Raw genomic sequence first — 16,602 nt, 5'->3', positions numbered from 1 at the left:
AGCTCCCTGCAAGTCTTATATCATGTTGCAATTTTCAGTCTTTTTCACTCCACTAGATAGTAAGCATCTCATAAGCAAGGGCCATATCTTATTCTTTGCGACTAGTTTATTTAAGATTCTCAACTTGCTGGAGTAAGACATAAAGCTATTTTATTTTTCCAATAACTGACACCAAATAAATCAACACCTCCCACTTTTTCACTTGGTTGTGGGCTCTCTACAGTGAGAACTTTATTCATTTCTGTAACCTGTCAATACTTTTAGCTGTTAAAACAAATTTCTAGTCTATAAGACCTTGATCTATTTGTTTTAAAATTTACTTTTAATTAAATGCTCTTTTTAAAGACACTTGATCTTCTCTACCCAACCCCTGTTTATAATCATCTTCCCAAAGCATTCTCTCTCTAAATTAACAATTTGTTGGGTGGAATACAAGTTAGTCTTTGAAAATGATAGGATTGCTGAAACCCACATGAATAGCAGTTGGCTTAGCACAGAGTTTCTCAATCTCAAAAGTACTACTGTTTTAGGCTGGATAATCTTTGTTGCGGGAGCTGCCCTGTGCATTGCATGATGTTTAGCAACATCCCTGTCCTGTACTCCACCAGATACCACTACCACTCCCCTCTAGTTGTGACAATCAAAAATGTATCCAAATACTGCCAAATGTCCCCTTGTGGGACAAAAATCCGGGGAAGAATATTGTATCTAGTTGAGAACCACGAACTTAGAAAAACTTATTAAAACCCTAAGTACTCAATGACTCTTACTGTTTTTTCTGTAGCAAACTGGTAATGCAACATAGAATTTATCTCTCTAGCCTCTCCATCCCTGAGGAATCACATCCCTGTATTTGTGACAGCTATCCTTCACTCCAGGAGCAGATATTAGCTAACCATGGTATTATCACAACAGGTTTGGCATTTCTTGAACAACTGTAACCTTCAAGCTGAACCACTTGTGTTCCCTATTTTTTGCAGGGACCTTGATGGCCCCTCCACTGGAGGAAAAGAAGAAAGAGTAAGACTGGAAATAAGAGAAGAGGAAAGGAAATTCTTACTTAAACTGTCGTAAGCGTTATGAGTAACTTCTTATCTAAAGCAGCAGAGATTCCAGAGGTAGGGCAAGCTCCAGAATTGGTATATTGGCCCAGCACTGTCAATGGATCCTAGATTCTTTGCATTACTCAAGTTTGACATCCTCAGTGTTAGATTCATCTTCACACTGGTAACAAGTGACTACATTAATTTTAGGTGGTATAACATGACATAACAAGACCTAGAGCAAGAATTGAGACTGTCTCTCTGCAGCTGTCTGTTAGGAATGAGAAAACTCTTTTAAGACTAGAGGCTGCTAGACTTGAAATTAGAAAGCCAAGATTACTCTAGTTACCCCAAGTCTTGGGATAAGGCATTTACCAATCTTGGGTTTCAGTGTTCACATGTGTTGAATGAAGAAATCAAATGATCTTAAAAACTCCTACTCGTTTAAAACTTTATGAACTTATATGAAATTATTCTTGTTTTCTTAGTATAAATATATGATTGATATCTGAAAGCTGAATAAATATTATCTGAAAGCTGAATAAATATTAAAGTAAGCTCACTTTTCCGTTGGAGGATGAAATTTATTTCTCTTCAGATGACTTCATTGTTAAGTTTTTTTTTACTCTCCTCTGTAAAGAGAATGACTACAAGAGCCTGAAGGTGTTGCTGAGTGGAGAGAGGGAATTTCCCCTTAGTCGTCCTCAGGTCCCAGAGGCACTACCCATCTCCAGCTCATCCAATCAATAGCCAGTTAAGGCTGAGGAGAAACAGTGAGTAAAAATTACGGAATCGATCTGTCCTGCCCCACTTGGGCCATCATTCACTCCCTGCACTTCCGAGGTTGTGAAGGGACCACTCAGGTTAATGGAAACACAGTGGCAGATTTGATCCTGTGTTTTCTCATTTCTCCTCTCTTGCCCCAGAGTGAATGCATAGGTCTAAGGGAGTCAGAGAGGCCAGGAGAATCATGATGGAAATTCCCATCTAGACACCTTTTGAAATTCACCAACACTAATAATGACATCTATTCACTTTACTAGGAGAGAGAAACAATTTGGGGAAGCAGGAAAGAATTTTATCCTGCCAAGACAAATAATGTGGTACATATCCAAAAACATGAGATATGAAAGACATTATTTAAAAAGATGAAAATCTAACCCATTAAACATTTCAAAATTAAGATGACAATTATTTTACAGTAATATTGATGATATTTTTGAATCATTTGAATATTGCTTACTTTTAAGTAGATCTCTTAAGAAAGTGGCCATTATACACCTTTTAATGATTATTGTGGGGTCCATTTGCAGTTTTGTACAAATAATGAACACCATGGCATAATGGAGAGAGTTTTGTAGGTAAACTTAGACTCTAATATTAACTAGATTTATAATCTTGAGCAAGTAATTTAAAGATTGTAGGTCTTTTTCCTTTAATAATAAACAAGTGGTTAGTGTAGATTCTCTCTATGATCTTTTCTGGCTATAAAATTCTTTATCTGTGATCATTTCATTTGCATTTTAAATTTATCTGCAACATTAGGCATAATAAAGCCTCAGTTATTCCACATTGTTTTGAGAACTGCAAGCCAAAAGAGTGAGGTAAAATTTAAAATTTTCAATGTATCTTGTCATGATGCATGAAGCAATTAAAAAAAAAAAAACTTCTTATCAATAATTAAAAAAAAGAAAATTCAAAGTTCATGAAATTTATCTTAGGACTTCAAGCACAATCTGATCTAAGTAGTCATCTGCAATTCAGCTAGATGAAAAAAAAAGGAAAAGAGAAGAATAAAGAACAAAAGGTAAAGAAAGATTAAAATACACATTGAGTCATACACTAAATTTATCTTAGTCTGTTTCAGCTGAGACCACAAGATGATAGATGACAACATTCCAAAGTAAAGTGAGAGACAATAATGCAAAAATAGGTTTAGAAAAGTGGTTATCTAACTCTTAGCTCCTTCATTCACAATGAGAGAATAAAACTGGCAGTTTAGATTGGTTAGGTGTACCTTTGGAGAATGCTACCTGTGTGGGAGAGAGGGTGGTGCTTCCCATTCTACAATTGAATTTAAACTTTAACAAGTGATGACACATATATGTTCCAGCTACATTTTCTTCCCCTGGAGGTTTACTGGCAGGCGTTTGAGCCACTTTAGTACATTCCAGCACCATGGCGCATACTGGTGCAAATGCCTAAAAACAAGGAAGTTGGCCTGTCTCGCATTTGAGTGTTAAGAGCCATTTGTATGAGGGGCTGCTTCCTGGAGAAGTGATTGCATGAAACCTTTGTGTCTTTTGGCTTCTGAACAGTGTGATAAGGCTTGCAAGTGTGTTTACTATTTCCTCTGTGTTATTGAAAAGGTAAGATCACCAGCATTCAGAAATATTCAAGTAAATGAGCTATTTTTTGGGTGAAAACAGTTTGTGATACACTTCCTGAGCCATGTGACTGAAACGTACCTGGTGTGTGATGTGTTTCATGGAACATGAGACTGATATGGCCCACTTGCATTAATCATTTCCCTTATGATATTTTTATAAAGTGCCTACTCCCCAATGACATCTTTAAAAATTGCTCACCTCCCTGCAAACAGTTTGGGATGTACTTCCTGGGCCATAGGACTGATATATACTGTGCTTGAGATGTGCTTCATGGGACATGGGACAAATATGGCCCCCTTGCAACTGACAGCTCATTTTTTCAAATAATAATAATAATAAAAAAAAAACTTCCAACTAACAGTGAATCAACATCCATTCCATTAATGAAAAAAAACCCAAATAATTAAAAAAAAAATCATCCTTTAAAGGGTTAAGAATACTGCTTATCTCAATGTGTCCCCTGCAGTTTGGTAGACACAGTGGACAGTCTCTGACTCATACTGGGAAGACGAGAGTTCAGCTGCTCTAACAGCTTCCACAATGTATTTAAGTCATAGCTGTCCATTTTCCTAGGACCAGATGTAGTCAGACAAGAGAGAAATGTTGAACCTGAAGCTGTCTTCAATGATGTCCCAAAGGACTGCATGTAGGGGTGAGACTTTTTTCCATCAGGAGGTAAAATATTAGATTTCTGAGGAGCTAAAAAAGAGATCATAAGCCATAAACCAGAGTATTTAACCTCATAAAGGGAATTGACAATGACTTATTCTCAGCTGTAGCAGGAGATCTAAAAAAAAAAAAAAAAAAAAAATCCCCAAAGATTCCCAAGAGGAATAACTAAACTGATCCCCTCAGAGTCAGTTCCTACTCAGGGTGACCTTATGTGTGTCAGACTCAGGGTGACCTTCTGTGTGTCAGACTCAGGGTGACCTTCTGTGTGTCAGACTCAGGGTGACCTTATGTGTGTCAGACTAGAACTGTGCCCCCACTCCATAGAGTTTTCAATGACTGATTTTTTGAAAGTAGATTACCAGGACTTTCTTCTCAGATTCCTCTGGATGGACTCGAACCTCCAACATTTTGGTTAGCAGCTGAGCATCCCAATGGTTTGCACCACCCAGGAACTTCATGAGAGGAACAGCCAACTATAGATACACAAAAGCTAAAGTATATTTATGCAAATTTAATCTTTACCCCCTGAAGCCTACCTTACCTCTCCCTTCACACAATTCAACTCTGACCCTGAGGAAATTTTATAAGCAAAATCGGGGTGGGTAGAGAAGTACAAATAAAAGACAGATAATGGAGATGGGCCCAGTCACATCCCTCTGACATACTAGGTGGTCAGCGCCAACAGAAGTTTACAATTTTGGATATTACAAGGTAAAGGGCATAACAATTATAGAACTAATACAATTGGAAAATCAAATCACTTCTCTGAAATTGCATGTAGGCAAAGTGGAAGACCTAGACCCACAGAATATATTTAATGGTTGTTATGATTCAAGATAGATTAAAAAAAACAAGATAGATTAGGTACAAAAAAAATCCATATATCAGTGTTTTAAAAAAAAATTAAAAGTTTATTTCTTCCTTACATTATATGTTCAAAAGTTTTAATGGCGTGCTCTGCTATTTGTACTAAAATAGGGTCCCCCTATGTGTAACCATTTTCACTGCAGCAGGGAATGAACATATAATACTGTGCTTTTATGCAAGTAATGTGCACCTTCTGCATTTTTTGGCCAGTCATGCCCTCTCCCATGGCACACTCTCACAAGCATCTCCTTGCCAATGCTCTTCCACGTGTTACTGTAAAAAAATTAACATAGCATATTTAAGAAAATACCTTGCATGAGAAGGGCATGGCCAGCAAACAGATGCAGAAAGCACGTGTTATTTGTGTAAAAATATGGTAAATCACACCATGATGTTTAAGGATTATGCTAAATGTGAACCAGTTCACTTCTCACACTTCATTGGTCGAAGAATGTAACTAGTCATTCCTAACTTCACAGATGAATTACAATTTCCTATGATGCATCTTTGGAAGGAAAAAAATACTAAAATATTTGTGAACACTACTAAGACTATCACAAAGGGAAGACAGAAGACAACATATTTGCTTTGAGATTATATATATCATATAAATTACATACAATTTAAATTACTCAGCATGTGTATATATACGTGTGTGTGAATGTGTATGAGATAGGGAGAGAGAGACAGAGAGAGAGAAAGGTATTTGAAAGAATAAAACTTAAATTTGTTTCCTGTCCTTACACAACCCTACCTGATCTGACCTTTCTGACATTAATTTATTCTATTCTTCCCCCAACACTCTGCATTAGCCACACTGACCTTTTGTCTCTTCCTTGAATATATCAGGCTTCTTCTGACCTCAGAACATTTAACCAGCTCTTTCTTTGGTCTGGAATCATCTTCCCACTGAATTTCACATAAATGGATTTTAGATTAAATATCACCTCTTCAGAGAGGACTTCTTTGACCATCATCATATCACTATGCCTTCTCTGCATAACTCTAAATAATATTTGATATATGAAATATATATATTTAATAATTCCCTGTGAGTTATTGTTTACTTATTTCCTACTAACCACCTTTCAAGCATTACTACTTTGAAAAAAGGGACTTTTTAATCAAGCACCTAAAAGGGCACTATGGAGGAGACAAAGATGAGTTAAAAAAAAAAAATGCTTGCATTTTAAAATTTGTAGAGTTAGGAGGCAGAGCCAAGATGGTGGACTAGTCAGGTGCACTAAGGCATCCCTCTGCAACAAAGACCTGAAAAACCAAGTAAAACAGATACAGATGTCAATCATTAAACTTTGAACTTTAAATGAAGGGATAAAATATTAGATGGGAAGCTACTGAGAAGAAACTGATGAAAAATGGAAAATGAGTAGAGATACAGAGTGGGGATCAACTAGTAGAAGGCAGCATGACCATCTCAGGATAAAGCCAAGAACCCCACATGAAAAACAGAGAGAGGTGGCTTCACAGAATTTCCAGTAGGAGATAGAGGTATGGCACAGACACACCCAGAGCTAAATAAGATCATGTTTGCTGGCTGCAGCTCAAGAATGTACTCAATCTCATGCAGTAACCACAGGAGCACACTCCTGAAACCTCCACCCATCTGGTGAATAGTGGCAAACCCCCCCCAACCCAGCAGCCTTGCCTTCCGGGACCACAGTATGAACCCATCCTACTTTCCTACTCCCTCTAGCCCCGTCTGCCCCTCCCTTTGCCCCCTTCCTGCCTTTCTCCTCTTCTCCAGCAAGTGCTGGGCCTCTGAGTGAGACCAACCTAGATCCCTGGACCCCACCCTGCCACTTTTGGTCCTGCCCCATTGTGTGCTGTGCTCCTGAGTGGAACTGGCCCAGACCCTCGACATCTTCTCACTACCTCCAGCCTCATCTTGCAAGTGCTGGGCCCCCAAGTGGGACTCGCCCAGCCTCCTGAGCCCCTCCCCACTGCCTTTTACCCTGCCCTATGAGACCCGGTTTGTGACACGATGAATGACACATCTCTGGCTCTCCGCTCCATTGGACATGCCCTACTGCACCATAGCCGAGTGACTGGCTTTGCCCACCTGGATGAGGTGGTAAGAACTACCATGCCTACACACAAGCGAGGAACAGAACATACCCAGGCCACCCACCCAGATATAAAAAAGTAGGACAAAACAAACAAACCTACAATCAATAAGTGAAATAATGCCTGAATATCTAGGAGACAGACGATGATACCAAAACATATTTAAAAAAAAAAAAAAAATGAACAGGATAGCACCAGTAAGTGGCTGAAATAAAGCACCAGATGACTTTCCTGTGGAAGAAAAGGCATGGGAATTTCCTGATAGGGTGTCTTAGGCTGGGTTCTCTCGAGAAACAAAACCAATAAAGCACATAAATATGTAGAGATTCAGATTAAGGAAATGAGTCATGTGGTTGTAGACGCTGGAATGTCCCAAGTCCGTGGGTCAGGCTGGAAGCCTCTCCTGATTCACATAGCCATAGGGCCTGGCAAACCCAATAGCACTAGGTGAGACAGCAGGGCGCTTGCTCACAGACTGTCAAGACCAATGAATCCCAAGATTGGCAGGCAAGATGGCAGGTAAACTACTAGCTCAAGTCCCAAGAACTGAAGATCAGATGAACATGAGCCAACTGCAGAATAGAGAGTGAGCAAAAGCACACAAGCCTTGCCAGAAAGTCCACCTATACTGGATGCAGGCCACACCCCCCCAGGAAACTCCCTTTCAACTGATTGGCTACTCACAACAGATTCCAACATGGAGGTGATCATATTTTATGAAATCTTATCATGGAAGTGATCACATCATCATGTGACACCCAAAGTACATCATAGCTGCCAAACCACTGAGAATCATAGCCCAGACAAGTTGACACACAACCTTAAGGATCACAAAGGAAATTCAAAAGTTTAATATTCATGGCTCTCCAAGACATTAGGAAAGAGGTTGAGGAAAGCACAAACAAAAATAAGGAAAAAAATAGACAAAATCATGGAAAACATAGACAAAACCAACCAAAACATGGCCAAAATCAAGGAAAATTCAGACATAGCAATGGAAGAATTCAGGAAAATAACACAAGAACAAAATGTCAAAATAAATAAACAATTAGAAATCATACAAAAACAGCAGTTTGAATTCCAAAAGATAACAAAAAATTTCAGATATGAACACTGCAATAGAAAGTTTTAGGAACAAATCTGAAACAATGGAAGACAGAATCAGTGAAACTGAAGACAAATGTATGAATGCCATTTTGAGGAAAAATCAGAGAAAAAGATGAAGAAAACATAAGAACTATGTGAGTTACAATCAAGAGCAAAAATTTGTGTGTGATTGGAGTTCCAGAAAAGGGAGAAAATGGAAAACACAGAGAGGATCACTGAAGATTTGCTGACAGAAAACTTCCCTAATATCATGAAAGATGAAAAGATGACTATTCAAGAAACTCAATGAACCCCATATAGGACAGATTCCAAAGGAAAGTCACCAAGATATCATAATCACACTTGCCAAACCAAAAACAAAGAAAGAATTCTAGGGCAGCTCAAGAAAACCAAAACACTACACAGGGGAAGCAATAAGACTAAGCTCTGATTACTCAGCAGAAACCATGCAGGCAAAAGGGCAATGGGATGACAAACATAAAACATTGAAAGAAAAAACTGCCAATCAAGAATAATATATCCTGAAAAACTCTCTCAAATATGATGGCAAAATTAGGACATATCCAGAAATTAAAGGAATATGTAAAAACCAAAGCAAATTTACAAGAATTATTACAGTGAGTCCTTCAGTGAGAGAACCAACCATATCAGAAAACAACCTGAATTTAGGACACAAGGAAGCATCAGCCAGATACCATCTTAGGTAATGAACTCTCTAGGATAAAACAAAACTAATTTGCAACAGGGAACCAGAGACATCAGTTTGTAAATGACAACAATATCAGAACAATAAAAGAGGGAATAAACGGTGTAGGTATAGAACTTTCAAATGGAGAGGAAGTCAAGGTGATATTAAGTAATAAAAGACTGGTTTAAACTTAGGAAGATAAAGGTATATTCAAGGTAACAACAAATAAAGTTAACAAACCTACTCATCAAAATAAAGAAGAAAAACACAAAATCTTGGTAAACACAAAATCTACAAAAAAAAAAAAAAAGAAATTCCATAAACAAAAGGAACTCAGACTAGGAGAGTAAGAGGAACAACGAAAATGTCAGTACTACACACACACATATAAAAGGCTACAAAATGACAGCAGTAAACTCACATGTATTGATCATCACACTGACTAAATGACTTAAATGCAGCCATAAAGAGACAGAGGGCGACAGATGGATAAAAAAAAATGACCCATCAATATGCTGTCTAAAGACACACAATAGACACAAAGACAAAATATATTAAAAATCAAAGGATAAAAAAAATCAAGCAAACAGCAACCAAAAAAGTGCAGGAATGGCAATACTAATCTCAGATAAAATAGACTTTAGGGCAAAATCCACCATAAAAGACAAGGAATGATGTTATCTAATGATGACGTAATGATAATAAATGTCTACATATCCAATGACAGGGCTCAAAAATACATAAAACAAACTCTGCCAGCACTGAAAAAAGGAATTGGAAGTTCCACAATAGCAGGAGACTTCAACTCAACACTTTCAGTAAAAGAACATCTAGAAAGAAACTCAACAAAGGTACAGAAGATCTAAAGGCCACAATCAACCAACTTGAGCTCATAGACATATATAGAACACTCCACCCAACAGCAGCAAAGTACACATTTTTTTTCCAATACACATGGAATGTTCTACAGAATAGACCACGTCTTAAGCCACAAAGCAACCCTCAACAAAATCCAAAACATTGAGATAATACAAATATCTTCTCTGATCACAATACCATCAAAGTGGAAGTTAACAGGAAGAGCAAGAGGGAAAAAAAAAAAAACATGGAAATAGAATAATGCACTGCTTAAAAACCACTGGGCAATAGAAGAAATCAAAGATGGAATCAAAAACTTCCCAGAATCAAAGGAGAATGAAAACACATCATACCAAAACGTTTGGGACACAGCAAAGGTAGTGTTCACAGAGGTCAATTTACAGCAATAGATGCACACATTAAAAAACAAGAAAGTGTCAAAATCAAAACATTAACTACGCGACTTGAACAAATAGAAAGAGAATAGCAAAAGAAGCTCACAGCCAGCAGTAGAAAGGAAATAATAAAGATCAGATCAGAAATAAATGAGATAAAGAATAGAACAAGTGTAAAAAGAATCAGCAAAACCAAAAGTTGGTTCTTTGAAAGTATCAAAAAACCACTGGCCAAATTGACAAAAGAAAAACAAAGAGAGGAAGCAAATAACCCAAATAAGAAATGACATGGGGGCATTACCATAGACCCAACTGAAATAAAAAGGATCATAATAAAGAACTATGAAAAACTGTACTCTAACAAATTTGAAAACTTAGAGGAAATGGACACATTTCTAGAAACACTTTACCCACGTAAACTAACACAAACTGAATCAAAAATCTGAAAAGACCCACAAGAGAAGAGATGAAAAGTTAATAAAAACACTCCCAACAACAACAACAACAACAAAAGTCCTAGCCTAGATAGCTTCACTGAAAAATTCTAGCAAACGCTGAGAGAAGGGCCCAGACCAGTACTACTCAAATTATTTCAGAGCATGGAAAAAGAAGAAATACTTCCAAACTAATTCTATGAAGCCAGCATTACCCTGATACCATAACCAGGAAAAAGCAAACCAAACCTGTTTCTGTTGAACCTATTACGACTCATAGCATCCTTACAGGAGAGAGTAGAACTGCCCCATATGGTTCCCAAAGAGCAGCTAGTGGATTTGAGCTGCTGGTTTCTTCGGTAGCAGTTGAGCTCTTGATCACTGCGGCACCAGGGCTCCAAAAACCAGGCAAAGATGCCACAAAAAAAATTACAGAACACTATATTCAAGAAGATAGATGCAAAAATTCTCAAAAAATTCTAGCCACTAGAATTCAGTATCATATAAAAAATAATGCATCATGACCAGGTGGGATTCATACCATCCATGCAAGGATGGTTCAACATTAGAAAATCAATCAACGTAACCACCACATAAATAAAACAAAAGAGTCTCACGATCATCTCAATCAATGCAGAAAAAGCATTAGATAAAGTCTAACGCTCATTCCTGATAAAAGCTCTCAATAAAATAGGAATACAAGGGAAATTCCTCAACGTAATAAGGGGAACCAAACAAAGCCAGCAGTCAACATCATTCTCAATGAAGAAAGCCTAGAAATATTCCCTCTGAGAACAAGAATGGGAAAAAGACAAGGATGTCCTTTATCACCACTCCTATTTAACATTGTGCTGAAAGTCCTAGCTACAGCAATAAGGCAAGAAAAAGAAATAAAAAGCATCCAAATTGTCAAAGAAGAAGTAATGCTAACCCTATTTGAAGATGATATGATGCTATACGTACCCACTAAAAAAACCATTGCTGTTGAGTTAATTCAGACTCATAGCGACCCTATAGGACAAAGTAGGACTGCACCATAGCATTTTCAAGGAGTGATTGGTGGATTTAAACCGACAACCCTTTGGTTAGCAGCCAAGCTCTTAACCTTACAACTGACCAATGGAACAGAATCAAGAACCTAGATGTAAATCTACTCACCTATGGTCACCTGATCTTTGACAAAGACACAAAGTACATTAAATGGGGAAAAGACAATCTTTTTAACAAATGGCACTGGCAAAAATGGATGCCCACCTGTAAAAAAAAAAAAAAAAGAAAGAAACAGGACCCATACGTCACACCATACACAAAAACTAATTCAAAATGAATCAGACCTAAATATACAAACAAAAACTATAAAGATCTTGGAAGAAAAAGTAGGGTCAACTCTAGGGGTTCTAATATATGGCATAAATAGAATACAAATCATAACTAACAATACTCAAACACCAGAACGTAACCTAGATAACTGGTATCTTTTAAAAATTAAACACTTATGCTCATCAAAAGACTTCACCAGAAAGAAAGAAGAAGAAGAAGAAGAAAGGCTTCACCAAAAAAGTAAAAAGAGAATCAACAAACTGGGAAAATTTTTTTGGCTATAACATACCTGACAAAGGTTTAATCTCTAAAATCTATAAGAAAATTCAACACCTCTACAACAAAAAGACAAATAACCCAATTAAAAAATGGGCAAAGGATATGAACAGATACTTCAACAAAGAAGACATTCTAGAAACTAACAGACAGAAGAGGAAATGCTCGTGATCATTAGCCATTATAGAAATGCAAATCAAAACAACAATGAGATGCCATCTCACCCCAACACTACTGGCGCTAATCAAAAAAGCAGAAAATAACAAATACATTCTGCTGGTGGGAATGTAAAATGGTACAACCGCTTTGGAAAATGATATGATTCTTCCTTAAAAGTCTAGAAATAGGAAAACCATACAATCCATCAATTCCATTCCAGGAATATATCCTAGAGAAATAAGAGCCATCATATGAACAGCCATGCACACCCATGTTCATTACAACATTATTCACAATAGCAAAAAGATGGAAATAACCTAAGTGCCCATCAACAGATGAATGGATAAACAAACTATCGTACATACACACAGAGGAATACTAGGCAATGATAAAGAATAATGATGAATCTGTGAAACATCTTACCACATGGATGAATCTGGAGGGTGTTATGCTAAGTGAAATAAGTCAATCACAAAAGGACAAATATTGTATGAAACTACAATTATAAAAGCCCAACAAAAGGTTTTCACACAGAAAGAAAAAATCTTTGATGGTTATAAGAGACGGGAGGGTGGGGAGGGGAAAACTCTAGATCATAGATAAATGGTAACTTTGTTGAAGGTTAAGACAATACACAACGCTGGGAAATTCAGCACAACTTGACCAAAGGAAAGCCTTAGAAGCTTCATAGACACATCCAAACTCCCTAAGGGACCGAGTTTCTGGGCTGAGGGCTGCGGACCATGGCAGAGGACATCTAGCTCAATTGGTATAACATAGTTTATAAAGAAAATGTTCTACATCTGACTGTAGTGTGTACCATCTGGAGTCTTAAAAACCTGTGAGCAGCCGTCTAAGATACACCTGTTGGTCCTGCTATCCTGGAGCAATGGAGAATGAAGAAAACCAAAGATAAAAGGGAAAGATTAGTCCAAAGGACTAATAGACCACAACTACCACAGCCTCCATAAAACTGAACCCTTAACAACTAGATGGTGCCTGGCTACAGCCACCAAGTGCTGTGACAGGGATCACAATAGAGGGTTCCGGATAGTGTAGAAGAAAAATCTAGAACAAAATTCAAATTCACAAAAAAAGACCAGATTACTGGTTTGTCAGAGACTGGAGAAACCAAGACAGTATGGCCCCCAGATACCTTTTTATCTCAATACTGAAGTAACTCCTGAAGTTCATTCCTCAGTTAAAAGTTAGACAGGTCTATAAAACAATAACACACATGAGGAATGTGCTTCATAGTTCAATTATGTATAGGAGACCAAACGGACACCAGCCTAAAACAAAGATGAGAAGGTAGGAAGGGACAGGGAAACTGGAGGAATGAAAATGTGGAACCCAGGATGGAGAAGGGGAGAGTGTTGACACTTCATGGGCTTGGCAACCAATGTCACAAAATAATTTGTGTATTGTTTAATGAGAAATTAATTTTCTCTGTAACCTAAAGCACAATAAAAAAGAAAGAAAGAAAAATTTGTAGAGTTAACTATACTAGTTGCCTGTGGCAAAAAATGATAGTTGTTCACTATTATATATTCTCCTTTCTTTGATAACAGAAACTCCTACTCTTAGCTGGACATCAAGACTACTTCTCCCACATTCCTTTAATGGAAGTAATGTGTGTAGCTTGCACATCTTGTTCCAGAACAGATCTGTTGTAATCCTTTGGTTCTTTCTTCTTGCTTCCAATTTGATAGGCAATGAAGAAAGTAGAGATTTCTCAGAGAAGGAAAACAGTGTGTTGAAGATGGTGGAACTCGTCTAGCACCATGGACTAGTTACTTGTTGCACTAGAAAGAAATAAAACTATTTTAAGTAAGAAATTTTACTTTGGATGCTTTTGTTACCACCTTCTTAGACTGTACTTAATAGTTCACCATAAATATGTAATAATTGTTTTTGTCATATAAAGTTTCATATATGTCATTACACATTGAATTTTGAAACATCTGTAAGCTAGGGTTTACCTACAATGTTTTATTATGCATTTTGAGGATAAAATTAATGCTGAGCAGAAAAAGGGGACGATTGCAAATGGGTAGAAAGGAACTTTTTGGGGTAATGAAAATGGCCTAAAATTGGATCATGGGGGGGTTGTACAATTCTGTAAATTTATTAAAAATAATTTAATCATATACTTAAAATGGATGATTTTTTGTTATGTAACCTATTGCTGTTGAGTCAATTCCAACTCATAACTACCCCATAGGACAGAGTAGAACTGCTCCATAGGGTTTCCAAGGAGTGATTGGTGGATTCAAACCGCCAACCTTTTTGTTAGCAGCCAAGCTCTTAACCACTGAGCCACCAGGGCTCCTCATTATGTAAAGTATACCTCGATAAAGCTGTTAAAAAATTAATGTTGTGTCTATATGCTAATAAAGAGAGGCACCTGACATTTTTGTATGAATTTATTTTGCTTTATTTATTATATTAATATTTCAAGAACTTTTCCTGCAGTTAATGCATTTAAAAATTAGGAAAGAGGTATAAAGTAAAAACTGTGGATACCTTTTCTTCAGAAAATAAAACTTTTTCATTGTCTTCATTCTGATTGTTTTTCTATTGTGAAAAGCCACTTTTCCTATCATGAATGCAGCTGTCACATAATGTCTCTATTTCCTTATTTGAAGACTGTTGAAACTGATTTGGATAAACCAAGTTGCATTAATTCCTGCACAAACATATTACATTGAAGATGTTTGGAGAAGGAATAACTGTAAAATAGTCTGGTAACAGCAATATGTAAGATGAATAGGAGCACTGGAACAGGGCAGACACAATAAATGTTTTAAAGATACATTTAAGTCTAACTTCAGACAATGTAGTGTTATATGGGATTCTAGGGAGTTATGGGCCGGTAGGAATTTTCACAATCAGGTATAGGTTGGCTTTCTTGAAGTACAGCCTTGAGGTAGGCTATAAAGCAAAGAGACAGTTTCAAACACATATTCTTTTTGGTCTTATCCATACATACACAAGAAGTGCACCACTGGTACCGGCGTCTTCAATCACAGTGAACTGTGTCCCATCCCACCAGAGATTTTCCGTGAATCCCAAACCCAGCCGTATGTTTCTCTTGAAACCTGTGATTTTGTGACTATTCTACGTATCACATTAAATGGTAATAATTTTTTTCTCACTCATTTTTGTCCTTACACTGTGATCTCCTAAAAGGAAAAAAATGAAGTTTTTTTGTTTTTGTTTTTTTTAATCTCTAAAGCTCCACATCTAGCCCAGTGCATAGAAAATAATATATACTTGGTAAATTCTTGTTGAATGTTGTATGAATTTTTAAGACCTAGAAGCAGAAATTAGCACCTCTACAAAATGCATGGTCCACCAGAAACTAATACCAATTTGCCCTGCCAAAGCGCAGGGAAAAAGCCTCAAATGCTATCGATTCTTTCAAAATACAAAGAAAATATTAACACATTTTGAAAGTTACAAATGTGAAGTCACCTTAAAGAAACAGAGTAAACAATGAATCTGATTTCTTGTGACATATCCAGGATCTAAATTTGCTTTTGAAGAATTAAGAAGCAAATACACACACACACACACACACACACACACAGAGATTTTTGGCTTGCAGGTGTTAACTTTTTTTTTTTCTGAAATCATTGCCAATAATCTTAATATTTCTGAATGGTCCTAGATGAAACTCTGAATTTGATTCAGCTACAAATAGAATCATTACTAAGTATATACTATAATATTTATACATTTGTATTTTCATCTAATTAGGAATCAGCACATTTTCTTTTTTTGATTTTGAAAACTTGAACGGTATTAATTGCAAAAGATATCTGAGTCCTGTGTGTGTGTATGTGTGAGTGTGTGTGTTTCATATCACTTTCCTTATCTACAAGCAAGTGCTTTGGTTATAAGGTAAAGCTGGAGAAATAATGTGGATGATTCAGTGAATAAAATGACAGAAAGCACATATTGATGATGGGTCAGTAGTATCATCTATTTGAATGAAAAATAGCCTTTTTTCAACGTTCCTTGTCCCAGAGTGGCACTTCAAAAGTAAATCATATCACTGATTCCAGTCTATAAAAAGATTTTGGAGTCTTTTAATGGAAGTAATTTTTTTTCCCTGGTTCTTCTGTGTAACAGAATTCAGACATACTGATTTTCAGCCATATTAACTTAGAAATAATATATGTTCAGTTAATTTATAGCTCTTGATCATGCCATATGAAGTCTACACCATCAATTACAGGATATTGGAAAGATTTTCCTGCTGTTATAAAACAATACTAAGTTACAGAAAAATATATTTTGTTT

The 16,602-nt window shown here is 36.8% G+C and overlaps 1 pseudogene; it reads right to left on the bottom strand.

Moving 5' to 3' along the window:
- LOC126076269 (39S ribosomal protein L9, mitochondrial-like) overlaps positions 1 to 3,223 on the bottom strand; it is a 172,319-nt pseudogene extending 169,096 nt beyond the window's left edge.
- Between the last annotated feature and the right edge of the window lie 13,379 nt (positions 3,224 to 16,602).

The sequence above is a fragment of the Elephas maximus genome, chromosome 4 (assembly GCF_024166365.1).
Source record: "Elephas maximus indicus isolate mEleMax1 chromosome 4, mEleMax1 primary haplotype, whole genome shotgun sequence".
Taxonomy (NCBI): Eukaryota; Metazoa; Chordata; class Mammalia; order Proboscidea; family Elephantidae; genus Elephas; species Elephas maximus.
The sequence above is the reverse complement of the archived record's forward strand: the minus strand, read 5'-3'. Positions and strand labels throughout refer to the sequence as shown.